The following is a 19,974-nucleotide window of genomic DNA, read 5'->3' on the forward strand; positions in this document are numbered from 1 at the left end:
GTCCTACAAGAAGCAGAATTTAGGCAAAACCACACATATTGGAAGGGTATTTTCAGCACTTTCTGAGACTACAACTCAGCCTATATCTTGAATTTAGTTTTATGAGATCCTGAAAGATAAATCCAACTACTGGTAGAATTTTGAGCTGCAAAACCAGGAATTTTGAAACAGAATATTATTTTTATAATTTAATTTTAAAAAAGTTCTACCTCCCTTTTCACTCACTCTTCTTCAAATTTTTATATATTGTAGAGACATTTATTTCATCTTCTTTATGGATTAAATGTGCTGTGATAGTATGCACATAATTTTGATCTTTTGAAAAACAGTTTACAAACTGTAACTATCAAAAGCTTCTTCTAAGAGAAATTTTATTCAAGTGGGGAACACATTAATCACACAAAGAAGGAAAAGCCCTTAGAGTTTGCTAAATGAAAAGTTCACTTAAAGCTTTTCATCGCCTGAGAGTCAAACCTTAGGAACAGTATCTAATCCTTTTGCTTTAAGCAATCTGCCAGTAGCTGGAATACACCAAAATATATGGTGTTTCTTTACAAGTCACCTTTAATTTTCAAAGGAGGACTATTGAAATGTATCCATCTTTCACCGGAGGTTATCTTCCTTCTGAGAAATGCACAAAACATGTTAAAAAGCTTTTAAAGCAAAGGAAGAGGAAGAGGAAGAGGAAGAGGAGGAGAAAGAGGAGGAGGAGGAGGAGGAGGATGAGGAAGAAGAAGAAGAAGAAGAAGAAGAAGAAGAAGAAGAAGAAGAAGAAGAAGAAGAAGAAGAAGAAGAAGAAGAAGAAGAAGAAGAAGAAGAAGAAACTTATGATACCTACTGATTTCCCTTTTACTGCTGAAAAAATCTAAAGAACACAGCTTCTAACCCATGCCACAGCCATAAGCAAATTTCACTTTTCTTCTCAGATTTTGTATCTTGATACTTAAAGTTTTAGTGTTAACCTCAATATGATTAATTAAAACATTCCTTTAACCACTGTTTGTTCAGAGCAATAAATAATAAAAATGCTTTAAAAGTATTTAGTGTATCATGTCTCTTATATAGTTCCCATTCTATGTCACATATTTGAATTTTATAATTCCTATTCATTTTATTTTATAAAACCTAGTGGATATTTGAATGCAATGGTGAAAATAATTATCCATAATTATGATTACTACAAGAAATTATAAAATGATTTTGTTATTACATTTAATATTTAGAAAATAAGTGTTTGTACATATTGCACCCTAGCTTCAGTCCTTACATTTTGTAAATTTTGAAGGTCATATCTGCTGGTGGTTTGTGGTAAGGGAAGTTACTGGCAGATACTCCTTCGGTTACTATAACAATTTTCTACTTTCCTTTGTAGCAAAATATATATAGCCATAATTGAATAAATAATCATATTGCAATGAATGTTGATACTAATGAGGATAATAAGCAATTTTCTTATTTTGTAGGCTTTTGATGAAATATGGTTATTTTCCAAATTTCTTGTGATGTTGATATTTTATGCAACTTTCTTGAGAGGTATTCTTTCAGTCTTTTAGGTTCCCAAATCTCCTAGCATTGCTCAGGGAATCTACTTGAATAATCTTAGTATTTCCAATTCAGTCTCTTGCTTGTTACTGGAATAGAGCCAACTTTATAATTTCTATGGGGAAAGTTGGGTACTATGGTGACTGGGAATTGTGCCACGAGAAAACTGGTTTGAGTTTTGATGTTTTATTTACTTATTGATTAAACTTATTCTGTTTCTGTATTAAATATATTTCTTAGAATATTCTTAGAATATTCATAGAATATTGATATTCAAAAAGCAAAAATTTATTAATGAAATACAGAATTATTCCATGTTTAACATATTGTTCATTGTTAAATTTAAGTCAGTCATTAGCCAAAACTATGTATGTGTAATTTGTCCAGTCTATAAAGATATGCATCATAATTATTTTTAGGCATATTTGGTATGTCATTTATCATGCCAAATATCATATTAGTGCAGGAAAAGTGCACAAAAACAATAATTGACAACACTGGTGAAAAGTCCTTCTCCTTCATAGCAAACACCTGCTGTCATTTCCAACTGTCACAGCCTTCTCAGGAGACTAAGACCCCTACTGTGTTTCCCAATTGATATCTCCTTCTCATTGGCCACCTGTGGTTTGTGCCAACTGCCTCATTTATTTATTCCTCCTTCTCAGGAGAAGCAACCTGCTGTCAAAATAAGATTTAAAAGGCTAAATTTTTGGCTAGAATATTTCCACCCTATTTATCCAAGATTTAATTGCTGGCATTTAATAACTTATGACTATTTTCATATTAAATTCCTTTTGTTCTTATCCTATTATAATGGGCTACTAGCTTTTAAACTAGGTGATTTTTGCTAAAGAAATTTTGAAGAAAATATTTTATTATTGATTGTACAAGTACTAAAATTCAAAATAAAAGAAATTAGAGACACAGATGTATGATAGATAGAAATGACACTAATGTTGATGTTATGCTTATTCAACAACAGACATCAGTTGAAACTTCAGGTATGTATTAAGTATGAAGACAAAAGCATTCCTTTACTATGGGTGAAAGGAGGAAAGGACTTAAAGAGTTTAATGTAATAAAAAATTTGGAAAAACTATCACTGAGCTTTTCTTCTACTTCTAGATTCATTAATAATTGTCATATTCAAAGTAATTTAATATAACATATGAAATAAAATAGTATATTAGTATTTATGCAAAATTTTAGATAAATACAAGAAAGTACAAAACAAAAGAGGTATTTTATCTCACTGTCTGAATAAATTTTTAAAGAGATAGGTATATGCATATTGATTCTTTTAAGTTGGATAAAATATTCATGTAGAAAAGTTTTACAATAATCTTATCTAAAAGAATGTGTTCCTTTACTCATAATTCTGTTTCCCTTTAAGAACTCAGAAATATTGAGAATATTAACAACGTCCTGTTAACTATTTTATTCTGTTTTATTTCATTTATGTAATTAATCGGATTCAAAACCAGAGTCTTGTATATGGTAGGTAAGTGAACTCTCACTGAAATCTATCACTGGCTTGAGCTTTTTTTTTTTTTTTTTTTTTTTTTTTTTAATAAAACAACTTTATTGTACAAAACAAGGATACATGTACAGATTTTAAACATTTTTGCTTAAAATTATACATTTTTGTCAGTACTTTTTTTCTAATTTTAACATAATTTTTAAATAAAACTATATGAATATATTTTTTACTCAGTACTTGATTTTCTTCAAGGTTTCATTGTATGCCTTGAAAACTTAATAGTTACAATGAGCTAAAGTACATGTAAAACACAATGTAACATGGAAATAGTTAAAGTATTCTTGTTCTGTAATATTTTTTTTGTTTTGTTTTCTTTATGTTTCTGGGAGAGTGCAAGCCTCTGGGGTTAGCATCCCACTATCAGTGACTGCATATTATGTCTGTTCTTTAGTGACTGGGTTATCTCACTCAGGATGATATTCTCTAGATGCAGCAATTTTCTTAAGAATTTGGTTAAGTCATTGTTTCTGGTGGCTGAGTAGTATTCCATTGTGTATGTGTACCACAATTTTTGTATCCATTCATCTTCTGAAGGACATCTGGGTTTTTTCCAGCTTCTGGCTATTATAAATAGAGCTGCTATGAGAATTGTGGTGCATATATCTTTGTTGTGTATTAAAGTGTCTCTGGGGTATATGCCCAGAAGTGGAATAGCTGGGTCTTCATGTAGTACTATATCCAAATTTCTGAGGTATCGCCAGACAGATTTCCAGAGTGGTTGTATTAGCTTGCAACCCCACCAACAGTGGAGAAGTGTTCCTCTTTCTCTGCAGCCTCTCCAGCATCTGCTGTCATCTGAGTTTTGGATCTTGGCCAATCTGACTGGTGTGAGGTGGAATCTCAGGGTTGTTTTGATTTGCATTTCCCTGATGGCTAAGGATGTCCAGCACTTCCTCAGATGTTTCTCAGCCATTCGGTGTTCCTCAACTGAAAATGTTTTGTTTAGCTCTGTACCCCATTTTTTAATAGGGTTATTTGATTCTCTGGTGTCTAGGTTTTTGAGTTTCTTGTACACCTTGGATATTAGGCCTCTATCTGATGTGGTGTTGGTAAAGATCTTTTCCCATTCTGTTGGTTGCCATTTTGTTTTCTTGACAATGTCCTGAGCATTACAGAAACTTTGCAATCTCATTAAGTCCCATTTGTTAATCTTTGACCTTAGAGCTTGAGCCATTGGTGTTTTGTTCAGGAAATTTACTCCTGTACTTATGTGTTCTAAGGTTTTCCATATTTTCTCATCTAATAGTTTCAGTGTATCTGGTTTAATGTGGAGATCTTTGATCCACTTACACTTGAGCTTTGTACAAGGAGATAAGAAAGGGTCTATTTTCATTCTTTTGCATGCTGAGTGCCAGTTGGACCAGCACCATTTGTTGAATAGGCTGTCCTTTTTCCATTGAATGTTTACTGCTCCTTTGTCAAAAATCAGGTGACCATATACATGAGGGCTCATTTCTGGATCTTCTATTCTATTCCATTGATCCACATGCCTATTTCTGTACCAGTACCATGCAGATTTCAGCACAATTGCCTTGTAATATAGCTTGAGGTCAGGGATAGTGATTCCCGCAGATGTTTTTTTCTTGTTGAGTATGGATTTCGCTATTCTAGGTCTTTTGTTATTCCATATGAAATTGCACATTGATCTTTCCAATTCCATGAAGAACTGGGTTGGAATTTTGATGGGGATTGCATTGAATCTGTAGATTGCTTTTGGTAGGATGGCCATTTTTAAGATGTTGATTTTTCCAATCCATGAGAATGGGAGATCTTTCCATTTTCTGAGATCCTCCTCAATTTCTTTCTTTAGAGGTTTGAAGTTCTTGTCATACAGGTCCTTCACTTGCTTAGTTAGAGTCACACTAAGATATTTCATAGTTTTTGTGACTATTGTGAAGGGTACCTTTCCCCTAATTTCTTTCTCCACATGTTTGTCCTTTGAGTATAGGAAGGCTACTGATTTGTTTGAGTTAATTTTGTATCCAGCCACTTTGCTGAACTTGTTTATCAGCTGTAGGAGTTCTCTGGTGGAATTTTTGGGGTCACTCAAGTACACTATCATGTCATTGGCAAAGAGTGATGTTTTTATCTCTTCTTTTTTGATTTGTATCTTCTTGATCCCCTTTTGCTGTCTAATTGCTCCAGCCAGGACTTCCAGTACTATGTTGAATAGGTAGGGGGAGAGTGGGCAGCCTTGTAGTTTTTGTAGTAGGATCTGATGATTTCTTGAATTTCCTTAGTTTCAGTTCTTATTTCACCACTTTCCTTTCTGATTTTGTTAATGTGGATACTCTCTCTTTGCCCTCTAGTTAGTCTGGCTAGGGGATTATCAATCTTGTTGATTTTCTCAAAGAACCAACTCTTTGTTTTGTTGATTTTTTCAATTGTTCTTTTTGTTTCTATCTGGTCTATTTCTGCCCTAATTTTGATTATTTCTTGCCGTCTACTGTTTTTGGGTATGTCTGCTTCCTTTTGTTCTAGGGCTTTTAGCTGTGCTGTCAGATTGGTGATGTGAGCTCTCTCCAGCTTCTTTTTGGAAGCACTGAGGGCTATGAGTTTTCCTCTCAATACAGCTTTCATTGATCTCATAGGTTTGGGTATGTTGTGTTTTCGTTTTCGTTGAATTCTAGAAAATCCTTAATTTCTTTCTTTATTTCTTCTTTGACCCTGCTATCCTTTAACAGAGCGTTGTTTAGTTTCCATGTGTATGTGGGCTTTTTGTTGTCTTTGTTGTTGTTAAAGACCAGCCGTAGACCATGGTGATCTGAGAGGATGCATGGGAGTATTTCAATCTTCTTATATCGATGGAGGTTCGTTCTGTGTCCAATTTTGTGGTCAATTTTCAAGAAGGTGCCATGGGGTGGTGAGAAGAATGTGTATTCTTTTACTTTGGGATAGTATGTTCTGTATATATCTATTAATTCTAGTTGGTTCAAAGTCTCTGCTAATTTTGCAGTGTCCTTGTTCAGTTTCTGTTTCCCGGATATGTCCATTGGTGAGAGTGCGGTATTAAAGTCTACCCCTATTATTGTGTGGGGTGAAATGTATTTTTTGAGCTTTAGTAGGGTTTCTTTTATGAATGTGGGTGATTTTTTATTTGGAGCGTATATGTTAAGGATTGAGAGTTCCTCCTGACAGATTTCCCCGGTAATGAGTAAAAAGTTTCCTTCCTTATCTTTTTTGATAACTTTTGGTTGGAAATTTACTTTATTGGATATTAGAATAGCCACTCCTGCTTGCTTCTTGGAGCTGTTTGCTTGGAAGTTTTTTTCCCACCCTTTTACTCTGAGATAGTGTCTGTCTTTGTCTCTGAGATGAGTTTCCTGTATGCAGCAAAAGGCTGGATTTTGTTTATGTATCTAGTCTGATAGTCTATGTCTCTTTTTTGGGGAGTTGAGACCATTTATGTTAATAGATATCAAGAAATAGTTGTTTCTGTTTCTTGCCATTATTGCTTTTTTGGGTTGAGCTGTGTCTGGGTTTTTTTCTTCTTTTAGTTTTCTTGTTTAGGAGTTTTCTTGTTTTTACTAGGCTGTATTTTCCCTCATTGTATTGGGTTTTCCACCTATAATTCGTTGTAGTGCTGGGTTTGTGGTCAGATATTGTGTGAATTTTGATTTTTCTTGAAATATCTTCGTCTCTCCATCGATGGCGATTGATAGTTTTGCTGGGTATTGCAGCTTGGGCTGGCACTTGTGCTCTCTTAAGGAGTGCATGATGTCTGTACAGGCTCTTCTAGCTTTCATAGTCTCTGTTGAGAAATCGTGTGTGAGTCTTATTGGTCTGTCTTTATATGTTACCTGACCTTTTTCCCTTACTGCTTTTAGTATTCTTTCTTTACTTTGGGCACTTGATGTTTTTACTATTATGTGTCGGGAGGTATTTCTTTTCTGGTCCAACCTATTTGGAGTTCTGAAGGCTTCTTTTATGCTCGTGGTCATCTCATTTTTGAGGGTAGTGAAGTTTTCTTCTATGATTTTGTTGAAGATATTTACTGTGCCTCTTAGTTGATACTCTTCTCCTTCTTCTATTCCTATTATCCTTAGGTTCGGTCTTCTCATTTTGTCTTGGATTTCCTGGACATTTTGGGTTAGGAGCTTTTTGTTTTTTGCATCTTCTCTGGCTGTTTTGTCTATGTTTGCAATGTTGTCTTCTGCCCCCGAGATTCTCTCTTTGATCTCTTGTAATCTATTGGAAATGCTTGCTTCTGTGACTCCTGATTTCTTTTTTTGGTGTTCTCACTCTAGGGTTATCTCTTTTAGCATTTTCTTTATTGTGTCAATTTCTGTTTTAATTTCCCTCTTCCATTCCTTTATTTCTTTTTTTCTGTTTTCCTCTAGTTCTTTGAGTTCTTTGAGTGTTTTTCTTGTTTCTTCTTTAAAAGCTTCTGAATCTTTTTGCTTTTCCTCTCTTTCTTGTTTAAGTATCTCTATCAGTGTCTTGAGGTATGATTTCAGGTCTGTGTCTTCTTTTTCTGGAGTGTTTGGAATTCCGATGTTTGCTGTTGTGGGAGAGCTGGGTTCTGGTGTTACTAGATTGTCTTGGTTTCCTTGGGATATACTCTTTCTCTTTCCTCTTGCCATTTTGTTGTCAGTGATATGTTCTTGCCTTTCCCTTGTCTATGGTCTGTGTCCTTGGTTCTCCACTGGTCCAGGTGTCAGATGGGCCAAGCCCTGTTTTATGCCTCAGAGTCGTCGGGTGTGAGCAGAAGTTCCAAAGTTCTGTTTCTGGTTGCTGGATCAGGCACGGCAGGGCAGGGCAAGGTAGGGGGTGCACTTTCCATGTGCACTCTGCAGAGATCTCTCTGCTCCCAGGCAGCCCAGGTCTCCCACCCACCAGTTGTTCAGCCTCTATGAGCCGCCGTTCCGGGTGGCAGATGGGCCAGGCTCCGCTCTGCGTCCTGTAGTCGCCTCCGGTTGGAAACAGAAGTTCTAATTTCCTGTTCCCAATCGCTGGATCAGGCAAGGCAGGGCTGGGCAAGGTAGGGTGTGCACTTTCCGTGTGCACTCCGCAGAGATCTCTCTGCTCCCCTGCAGCCTAGGTCTCCCACTCACCAGTTGCTCAGCCTCTATGAGCCGCTGTTCCGGGTGGCAGATGGGCCAGGCTCCACTCTGCGTCCTGAAGTCGGGCTTGAGCTTTTAAAATAAAAATATAAATGTATATTTTAGTATATTTTCCTCTCACTTGATAGCATTGTCTACCAATCCTGAGTATAAGTTTTTAATGATGTGTGTACAAATGACTTGATCTTCAAGAAATAATTTCAGCTAATAACTATTATACAAATATGTTCCATCGGTAAGCAAAGCAAACTATATCGATTAGATCACAAACATAATTTCAGAATTCATATTTATGTTTAAGGTGCCAATCTTTTCTCTCTTTTTTATTGGATATTCTCTATATTTACATTTCAGATGTTATCCCCTTTCTTCCAATCCTATCCCCCCTCTCCCTTCCATTGCCTCCATGAAGATGCTCCCTCTCCAAAACACTCTCTCCCACCTTATCACCTTAAGTTCCCATATACAGGGAAAACAGGCCTTCACTGGACCAAAGGCCTCTTCTCCCATTGATTTCAGAGAATGCTCTCCTCTGCTGCATATGCACCGGGAGTCATGGGTCTCTCCATGTGAACTCACAGGTTGGTGTTTTAGTCTCTGGGAGCTGTGGTGGGTTTGGTTAGTTGATAATTTTGTTCTTTCCATGGGGTTACAGACACTTTCAGCTCCTTCAGTTCTTTCTTTAAGTTTTTCTTCTTAATTTGGGTTTTTGTGTTCAGTTCAATGTAAAGTGCCAATGTTATCAAACTTCTTTACTGTTGATCTTGTACCAGTCAGAATGGCTATCATGAAGAAAATTGCTGACCACAACTACTGAACATGCTCTGGGGAAAAGCAGAACTCCTTTTCAGCATTGATTGGAATGAAAAAAAATGGTCCAGCTACTCTGTAAATTATTGTAGATGATTTTCAGAAAAACTAAAGCCTACCTTCTTCTCTAGAATCTAGTCCAGTGAGTCTGCCTGACATCCATATTAATACCTTCTCTTCAACCCTTCATAATTAATTCACGTCCCACTTCCAGTACCCCAGAATAATGTAGCTAGCTCTTTATGCATAGCAACCAATTTTTAGGTGTCACCTACAAACAAATCATTCTGCTTTGCTATATTCCAACAACAAACAGTCAGAAAAAGAAATCATACGTGTACGCCCATTCACAAATAAACAAAACCAAGTAAATGAAAGAATGTTATAATAAAAATGTTAAGCCTGTGGGGGAAAAAGAGATAAAGAAAACTGTAAGAAAATGAAATGACATCTCGGGTTCATGGATTAGTATAAATAATATTGTAAAAGGAACAAGTTTAGCAAAAAGTAAATTCAGTGTAATCCCAGTGAAAACTCATATCTTATTCCTCACAGAAAGAGAAAATCTGCCCTAAAAGTCATTGAACTATAAAAGACTCTGGATAACACAACAGTTCTGAAAAATAAGAAAATTGCTGGCCACATTAATTAAACTAATAAGGTACTTGCTCTGAAACAGACATGCAGATCAATGAAAAAAATTAATAGCCAACATAAGCACACATAATTTTAGTCACTAAATATTTGACATAGGTGTGAAAAAATATAAACTGGAGGGGATAAGCATCTTCACTGAATATTTAGAGGAGAAATAAATGGCCATATGCAAAAGAATATCGTTACACCTGACTCTATCTCCTTACACAAAACTAATTCTGAATAGATCAAAAACCTAAATGTGAAACTTAAAGTCTCTAACTGATAGATGCAAACATAAACATCACTCTTTATGTGATATGGTTTTGAGAAAGGACATCATGATTAGGATTTTACTTGACTAATAATTAAAACCAGCAATTAATAGGTGGGAACTTATAAAACCAAAAGGTGATTGCTTAAATAAAGAAATAATCAGTAAAATAAAGTAGAAGCCCAGAGAATGGGAGAAAATGTTTGCCAGATTTGACAAAAGATAATATCCAGAATATATTAATAAGATTTAAAAATGTAGAGTCAAAAATTCAAAAAATGGTCCTGTGTCTTGATATAGAGTTCTTGAAAGAAAGAAAACAACTGTGAAATACCTCAAAAATTGTTCTTCATCTAGCAATTAAGGAAATATAAAATAAAATAAAATTACCTAGACAATTCATCTTACCCTAGTCAGAATACAAAGGATCAACAAAACAAAATGTTCTCTTTTTTCCCCCTTATTATGGATATTTTCTTTATTTTTATTTCAAATGTTGGCCCCTTTCTCGGGGTTTTCCCCTCCAGAATTCCCCATCCCATCCCCATTTCTTCTGCTTCTATGAGGATGCTCAGCCTCCCACCTACCCATTCCCACCTCAACACCCTGGCATTTCCCTGCACTGGAACATTGAGCCTTCACAGGCCCACCGCCCTCTCCTTCCATTGATGACCTACAAGGTCATCCTTTGCTACATATGTGGCTGGACCCATGGGTCCAATCATGTGTACTCTTTGGTTGGTGGAATAGTTGCTGGAAGCTCTGGGGAAGGGTCTGTTTGGTTGATATTATTGTTCTTTCTATGGGGTTCGAAAGCCCTTCAACTCCTTTAGCCCTTTCTCTAAGTCCTCCACTGTGGAACCTGTTCTCAGTCAAATAGTTAGCTAAAAGTATCTGACTCTTGCCCACAGACATACACACAAAATCATTTTTAATGCTCTGAGAATTTTCTTATTATTTTGGAAAACTTGTGGTGTTTTGATACTTTTATAAAATGTATAAATAAAATAACAAATTATAAATTATATATCAATATTCACATATATGAAGAAAAATATTTCAATGTTTCCAATATTAGATAAGATTAAAATCTATCTCCAATTTGACAGATATGTAATTGTTTCCATGGGTTAACTATATTTGCATAAAATTTTAAACTTTAAGTTCCATTGGTATAATACCTTATTGATCATATGAATTTCTATCTTTTTTAAAGCCCTGTGTATATTAGATCTTAAGGATATATTTGTTTTATTTCACTTGTTCCAATTTTTTGATCTCTCAAAGAGGGCCAAAGAATGCACTGTTTTCTACTTATTGCACACATAGACAAGCACTATATATTTGATTTTAATATAAAGAAGATTATTTCATAATATTTACCACTTAACAATCTTGGTAGTTTCATTTGATACTACCTAGTATTACAAAAATAAATATATGCATATGGGATGCATTAAAAACTAGTAAAATTGGATTTTACTTATGGAAAAATATTATTGTTCTCAGACTTTCTCAAAAATAAATTTCAATTTGATCAAAAAATATAATATAAATTAATTGGGATTATTGACATTGGTAAAGTAAAACAAGGTTAATATTTCAAGATGTAGATATGTGCAAGTCTACATTCTTTTCTTTTCCCAAAAGAAATACAAATCCAAGTCACACCATTAAGAATAACTGGCTAACATCAAGTAAACAGGTTACAATATATATTAAAGAGGATATGGGGAAAGAAGAATCCTTATTTACTATTACTATGAGTAAGAATTGGAATATTACTAGGGAAATGACTGAAAATTTCTAAAAGGTAACAGAAGCAAAACTAAAATTATAGTTACTATATGACCCATGTATGTCTTTTTTAGGAAAAAAATTAAAGGCTATAATATCCTTATATGGACATATTTGCATAGTCAGGTTTATGTTGGCCATCTTCAAATTTATTGACCATAACCTTTCTTTTTAATACAATAAATTCTGATCATAGTTTTACATCACTTATTGGACATAATGCTACCTGAGAAGACAGCTATACCACTCCTGGACATATACCCAAAAGTAGCTCCAATATCTAACAAGGAGACATGCTCAAAAGTGTTCATAGCAGCCTTATTTATAATAGTCAGAAGCTGGAAAGACCCCAGATGTCCCTCAACCGAAAATGGATACAGAAATTGTGGTAAATATGCACAATGGAGTACTACTCCGCTATTAAAAACAATGAGGTCATGACATGCCTTGGCAAATATATGGAAATTGAAGCTATCATGTTGAGTGAGGTAATGCAGTCATAAAAGAAATCTCATGGTATATATTCACTTATAAGTGGATACTACCCCCCTCCCAAAAAAAAAAAAAAAAAAAAAAAAAAAGCTCAGAATACCCAAGAAACCATTCACAGAACCTATGAAGCTCAAGAAAAAGGAAGAACAGAATGTGGATGCCTCAGTCCTTCTTAGAAAGGAGAACAAAACAGGGGAGGAAATACAAGAAGTGTTTACTGGCAGGAACCAGATATGGATGTCTCCTCAGAGGATCTCCCAGAGCCATACAGATATAAATGAGGATGCTTGCAGCTAAACATCATGAGTGCTGAGCAGAAGTTATATTCTTTTTTTTTTTTTTGTTTTGTTTTGTTTTGTTTGTTTTTTTTGTTTTTTTTTTGTTTAGGTGAAATATCCTATAAATGTCTGTTTTGTCCATTTCATTCATAATGTCTGTTACTTTCACTATTTCTCCATTTATTTTTTGTTTGGGTGACCCAACAGTTGGTGAGAGTGGGTGGTGGAAATCTCCTACCATTACTACATGGACTCAATATGTGGTTTAAGGTTTATCAATTACTTACAAATGGTGGTGCACAGCTGTTGAGAATTGTGATGGCATCTTAGTAGATGTTTCCTTTAATTAATATGAATTGCCCTTTTCTGTCTCTTTTGATTAATTTTGGTTAAAATGTTTTACTATATGTGCTAAGGTATGTTGATTTTATGCACCAAAACTATGGATCATTCTGCTTCATTCTGATAGAGTATTTCTCTTTATTGGGGAATTGAGTCTATTGATGTTGAGAGATATTGATGACCAGTGATTGTTGTTTTGATGTTGATGCTGTTTGTGTGTGTGTGTGTGTGTGTGTGTGTGTGTGTGGTGTGTGTGTCCCTTGTTTTTCATGTTATGGAATTATTTATTTCCTGTGATTTCCTAGATAGGAAAAAAAAAAAAAAAAACAATTCCCACATTTTCAAAAATAGCTTCTCTAGAAAACTCAACTTTCATATTATGCCAGTAAGAAACTCCCATTCTCCCTTCTTTAACAATTAATACTCCAGCCTAAATCATGTACTCTTTATCTCTCAGATTCTGATCACTTTCCTTCTGGTTCTTGTATCCTGAGGACCATACAGTCAGATACTGAGACACCACCTCTCAGGTTAAATAAATGTTGCTTTAGTTGTTCAGGTAAAGAGAAATTCTCATTTCTTAAAATAAACAAACAAATAGATAGATAATACATAAATAAATAACTTATTCAACATAATGCCCAGTGTCTTTCCTAATTTCACTCAAGTGCATTTTGTTTATCTGTTGTATTCTTAAATGTATTTGTATTAATAACTAGTTGAGTTAGATGTAAAAAAAAAAAAAAAGAGTAGGACATGTAATTGACAAAATTCTCCTTTCAATTCAGCACAAATTTTATTGTTCCCTGGAAAATTGTGAAAGTAAATGAAATGTTGCACAGAAGTACTTAATGATTTCCATTTGAATGATACTATGCACATGCAAAGAGTTCTTTTAATGGTTGTAGATATTAAACCTAGTGAGAAACTAGCAAAGTCTTTAAGAAAGTAATTAGTCTCATGATTTAGCAATACATTAAATAGTGTATAAGTGAATATTTAAACAGTTAAGATTATTAACTAGACACAATAGTACCATTGATCTAAAGACTACATTTAGTAAGTGCAGTAATTTTTGAATTAAACGCTATTATATTCTAGAGTTCATAAAATTTCATTTTGACAATATTTTAAATATATAAATAAATATATGTGGATAACTATGCCAGGACAATAAATAAAGAATATTAAACCCATGCTAATTTGCTTCCCCATTTTAAAACTAAATCTTCTTTCAAGTGACTTAGTAATTTAAGACGAAGCATTTAGAGGTAGATTCAGTATTAAGTTAATTTTTGTGATGCAGTTAGTGTATTGATTTGTTTCTTAGAAATTCTTAAATCAACTATTAAAAATTTAAAAACAACTAGGAAATAAAACATCCTTTTTCAATATATTAGGAGAAATTTCTATGATGTGTATGTTATACATCATTTTTCTCTGTTCTCAATAGGAACTTTAATTTTAGGCTCTAAATACATATGCATCTGTTTAGTTCCACTTGCATATACATTATATGGACATATAATTTTATACTGTATGTGCATTAAATGATTATTAACTGTTGTCATGAAATTAACATTTTTAAAACACATCCCTCTACTTTCAGCCCTCAGAATGAGTTTGAATGCCATTAAATTATATGAAATATTTTAATTACTTTATTTCAATTATAAAATAAAAAAGGCTATATAGCAGATTATACATCCTATGGGTTCTGGCTTATGTTTCTTATTCTTCATACCACAAATATCTTATTGCATATCTTAAAAAGTCATACTTGATTAAATATAATATGATAATATTTTTGCATATTATGCATGTTGTTTTTAAATCTTAATTATAAGTGAATTATTTAAAACAGCATATCAAAATTACATATATATTATTGATTTTAACTCAGAGTAATTGTTAATAGAATTGTTAAACAATAGTCTAATAGATGTAACACATATAACTGTACTCAAACTGAAATATAAGCTTTGTATAATTTTTGTAAAATTGTCTAGCTTTATCCTATTTCATCTGTGAAGATGAGAGTTGTATTACAGTATTTGAGCATTAGTTTATATTGTTTTAAAGTAATTTAGGTTAATATTTTCATGCATATATCTGTGTTTTGAAAAGGAGTCTTAGCAGGTATTGTTTATATATTTTTTAACAAAAATTTTAGTTAATATTCTGCATATTTAAATTTCAAATGTTATCCAATCCTATCCCCTTCCACCCCCCTTGCCTCCAAAAAGGTGCTCCCTCTGATTCATACATTCATTCCTTAGTGGTATGGGCTTTTTGTTACCTTGGATTGTGTTGTAGTTCTCCAATGACCTTAGTCACAATACATGATAGAACCATAAGACAGCCTAAATAATGTCCTTTGCTCCTGATGAAAATTTTTTTACCTCTATTTGTGGAAAAGATATCCAATTTTTTGTTGGTAATCTGGATCAATCACCTCTCCTAACACCATTATTTCTTTCTTTGCATTTTGATTTAAGGGCATCACAAGCCACAAGTGACCAGTGGGAAGTCTAATTCTAGTTCACTGGGAGGCTAGTTGAGTCTCTTAGCAGGAATGATTCTCCATTTGAAACCAAATCTTTTAGCACAGAAGAGCTTAAGGTTATAAAAACACTAAGTGGATTTTTTCCCAGTGGTAGGCCAGGAGTCATAGTGAATCAAATCATACTTATTTTTATTTTGTGACTCCTGGACCTGTAAATTTTGGCTAGAAGATAAATAATTCCACACATTGGAAGCTGAGTCAAACATTACCCTACCTTCTAGAAAACCCTGCCTCAGCTCTCCAAGCTACCAACACATAATTGATACCTAGCAGTGTCTTCAAATTTACATTTCAACATGCTATAACCTTAAGTCAGCTGCTTTAGGATGGTGTAAAACATCCTAAGATCAATGGGTTTCAGTATCATGTGTTCACTGGCATAATTGTCTGTGAAACAATTCTGAGTTGAATAACATGATGTTGGGTAAAATATTGTGTAAGTCTACATATGTTAGCTTTGGCTGAAGTATTATATTGAGAACAGGTAAATCTATAAAGAGGCTATTTTATTCTGATATAGACAATGTTTTGCCCTTTCTTTCTTTCTTTTTTGAACAACTTTATTTAAAAAAAAAACAAAGATAAAATAACAAATTTTAAGCATTTTTGCATAAAAGTATATGAATACATTTTTGTCAGTGCTTGGCTTTTTTTCACCAAAGGTTTGATAGTGTGTATTAAGGTCTTACAGTTACAATGAGCAAAAAGTGCATGTTAGAAAGAATGTAAGGATTGAACATAATGGGGTTTTTTTGTTTGTTTTTTTGTTTTTTGTTTGTTTTTTCTTGAAGTTCACGCAGATGCTGGTGAGTTTGTGGAGAAAGAGGAACATTTCTCCACTGTTGGTGGGGTTGAAAACTGATACAACCACTCTGGAAATCAGTCTGGCAATTCCTCAGAAAATTGGACATTGTACTACCTGAAGATCTAGCTATTCCACTTCTGGGCATATACCCCAGAGACACTCCAATATACAACAAAGACGCATGCACCACAATGTTCATAGCAGCTCTATTTATAATAGCCAGAAGCTGGAAAGAACCCAGATGTCCTTCTGTAGATGAATGGATACAAAAATTGTGGTACATTTACACAATGGAATACTACTCAGCTATCAGAAACAATGACCTAACAACATTCTTAAGAAAATGGTTGCATCTAGAGAATATCATCCTGAGTAAGATAACCCAGTCACAAAAGAACAGACATAATATGCAGTCACTGATAATTGGATACTAACCCCAGAAAGCTCTGAACACCCCAGAAACAACTCACTGTTTTGCCCTTTCTATGTAGAGAGTGGTCTTATGTAATCAATGCTGCCCAGGTCTCTAGCTCATCATCTTGATGTCTTCCATTTTATTGTTTTTTTTTCTTTTTGTTAATTAAAATATTTATTTATTTTTATAAAAAATGTTTAGCTCTTCAAGAGACAAAGCAAAACAAACAGACAAACCAATAAAACCTCAGCTATTGATAGATTTCCCTGGAAAATCAAAACCTACAAGACAAAATTGAGCAGACCTGGAAATTCCTCCCTATTTTTTGTTTAGCTTTCATAGTCCTGGAAGGTGCTATGTTGACATTTTAGTTTTTCTGATGTTGTATCTAGCACTCAGCAGCAGCTGTAGTCTGCTCAGACTTGATAAGTAAAAATTGCATGTTATTAGGCACATGCATAATTTCAATCTTTTCCACCTCATGCACTTTGTGAGGCCATTTCACAATGTGTGAAGTGGTAGAAGAAAAAGGATTAGTGTACACAAAATAAGTGAAATTACTCACTTGATTACTGATGTCCTCCTCTGCTAAATTCACCTTTTGTTGAAAGTTTATGTAGGACTGTGATGGCTATTATAGATTGTCAAATTGACTATATGTGGAACAAACTACAATCCAAAAATGGAGGGCATCAATATCATCCAGATCTTGAGGATGAAAGACACAGGCTTCTGACCTGAATCTTGGCATGGAATCACACACACTTTTTATTTAGATCTTTCGGCATAATGGCCATGCAAATCTTAGGCTCAGTCAAGGTAGTAGATTCCTTTAATTCCAGGAGACTGAAGCAAGCATCATTTCTGGCAGAGTAAGTTCCAAATATAGGCATGGTCATACACATAATCTGTGTTATACCTTCTGCTGGACACCTTCAGGAGAACATAGGAAAAACAAAGGCTCACTTTTCTAAGCATTCTAGCAATTACTTGCCATCACATCTGTTAGAATCTTTTTTTTTTTTTTCTGGATTCCAGTTTATATAGAGGCTAGGCTGAAATACCTAGCCTCATGGGACAATCAAGCAACTATTAGATTTTTGGACTTCCCTTTCACAGCTTATTGTTGGATTAGTTGGAGTGCAGACTGTGAGTAATTGCAATACTCACCCTCAATATATAGAGACAGTATCCATGTTCTGTGATTTTAGAGAACAAGGACATTAGTATCTTTTGAATTTTTTCTACTTATAAAGATTTGCCCATATAACTCTGTGCTAAAAGTCTTTCTTGCCAAATTTCTAATCTTCCTCCTTTCAAGTCCTTGAACATCCAGGAAATCTGTTAGCAAAGACTGTGAATGAGAAAATCATCACACATTTTCTCAGTTTTCCTTCTACTCAAAATATATGACCATGTGTATTACCTGACATGATGTCCACTGAGAAGATTTAACATCACAGTGTCTTTCACAGTTGTTCCACAAATGGGTATTATGTCTTAGTTAGAATTTCTACTGCTATGATGAAACACTATAGTTTTTCCTCTTCATAGCCTATTTCCTGTCTTTATATCCAGCATTCCTTGTCTGATTCCCAAGGACTCATGCACTATTAATATCCTGAGGTCTACAGGTTTTATATTAACAGCTTTAAGCAACTGCTGCTCTGGGAATCTAATTTTTCTTAATATTTTATGCATTTGCATTTTAAATATTTTCCCCTTTACCTGTTCCCCCTCTCTCACTTCCCTCCCCCTTGCTTCAATAAGGATGCTCCCCTTCCCCAATCCACTCCCACTTCATTAGCCTTTCATTACCCTACACTGGGGAAACAAGCCTTCATTGGATGATGGGCTTTTCCTCCTATTGATATCAGACAGTGACACTGTCTGCTATATATGGAGCTATGTTCATGGGTTCCTTTGTGTATAACTCTTTGATTAACAGTTTAGTTCCTGGAAGTTACTGGGTGTCTGGTTGGTTGATATAGTTGTTCTTCTTATGGGGTTGCAAACCGCTTTAGCACCCTCTTTCCTTTCTCTAACCCCTTCATTGGGGTCCTCTTGCTTAGTCTGATAGATGCAAGCATCCTCATATATATATATATATATATATATATATATATATATATATATATATATATAAAATCAGTAAAGCTCTGCCAGAGCCTCTCAGGAGATATCCACATCAGGCTCCTGTCAGCAAGTATTTCTTAGCATCAGCAATAGTGGCTGCATATGGGATGGATCTCCAGGTGTGTCAGTCTTTAGATGGCCTTTGCTTCATTCTCTGATCCACTTTTTGCCCCTGAATTTCCTGTCATTAGAATTTTCTCTCACCTTCTAAGAATTTAAGCAGCCATATTTTGATCTTCCTTCTTCTTGAGATTCATATTTGGGCATGTATCTTGGTAATTGTATCTTGGGTATCTGGAATTTTGTGGCTAATATGCTTTTATCTGTGAGTCCATGCTGTGTGTGTGTGTTTTGAGACTCTATTTCCTCACTCAGGATGATATTTTTTAGTTCTATCCATTTGCCTAAAAATGTCATGACGTCATTATTTTTAATAGCTGATTAGTACTCCATTGGTAAATATACTACATTTTCCATATATACTCTTTGGTTGAAGGGCATCTGGGTTCTTTCCAGGTTCTGGCTATTATAAATATGTCTTATATGAACATAGTGGAGCATGTGTTCTTGTTATATACAGAGGAATCATGATAAAAAAACTTCATGTTATTGCTACAGAGACAGGCATGTAGATTAATAGAACACAATTGAAGACCCAGAAATAAAACCAAACCCCTGTGGTCACTTGATCCTTAAAAAAGAAGCTAACACAATCTAGGGGAAAAAAGACAGCATTTTCAACAAATGGTGTGGATCCAACTCGTTGTCAGAATGGAGAAGAATGCAAATCAATCCATTCTTATTTCCTTAACAGAGCTCAAGTACAAGTGGATCAAATACCTTCAAGTTATACCACATACACTAAAACTAACAGAAGAGAAAGTGGGAAAGAGCCTCAAAAACATAGACACAGGGAAAATATTCCTAAAGAGAATACCAGTGGCACATGCTCTCAAATCAACAATCATAAAGGGGACCTCATGAAATTGCAAAGCTTCTGTAAGGAAAAGACACTGACAATAGGACAAAAAGGCAAGCAACAGATTGAGAAAAGATCTTCATAAATCCTATATCCCATAGAGAGCTAATAACTAATCTATACAAAGAACTAAACAAGTGAGACTCCAGGGAACCAAATAACACTATTAAAAATGGGGTACAGAGCTAATCAAAGAATTCTCATCTGAAAAAAAAAAATTGGATGGCCACAAAGCACCTAAATCAATGTTCAACATCATTAGTCTTCAAGGAAATGCAAATCAAAACAACCCTGAGATT

This window comes from Micromys minutus (genome assembly GCF_963924665.1).
Source record: "Micromys minutus genome assembly, chromosome: X".
NCBI classification, from domain to species: domain Eukaryota; kingdom Metazoa; phylum Chordata; class Mammalia; order Rodentia; family Muridae; genus Micromys; species Micromys minutus.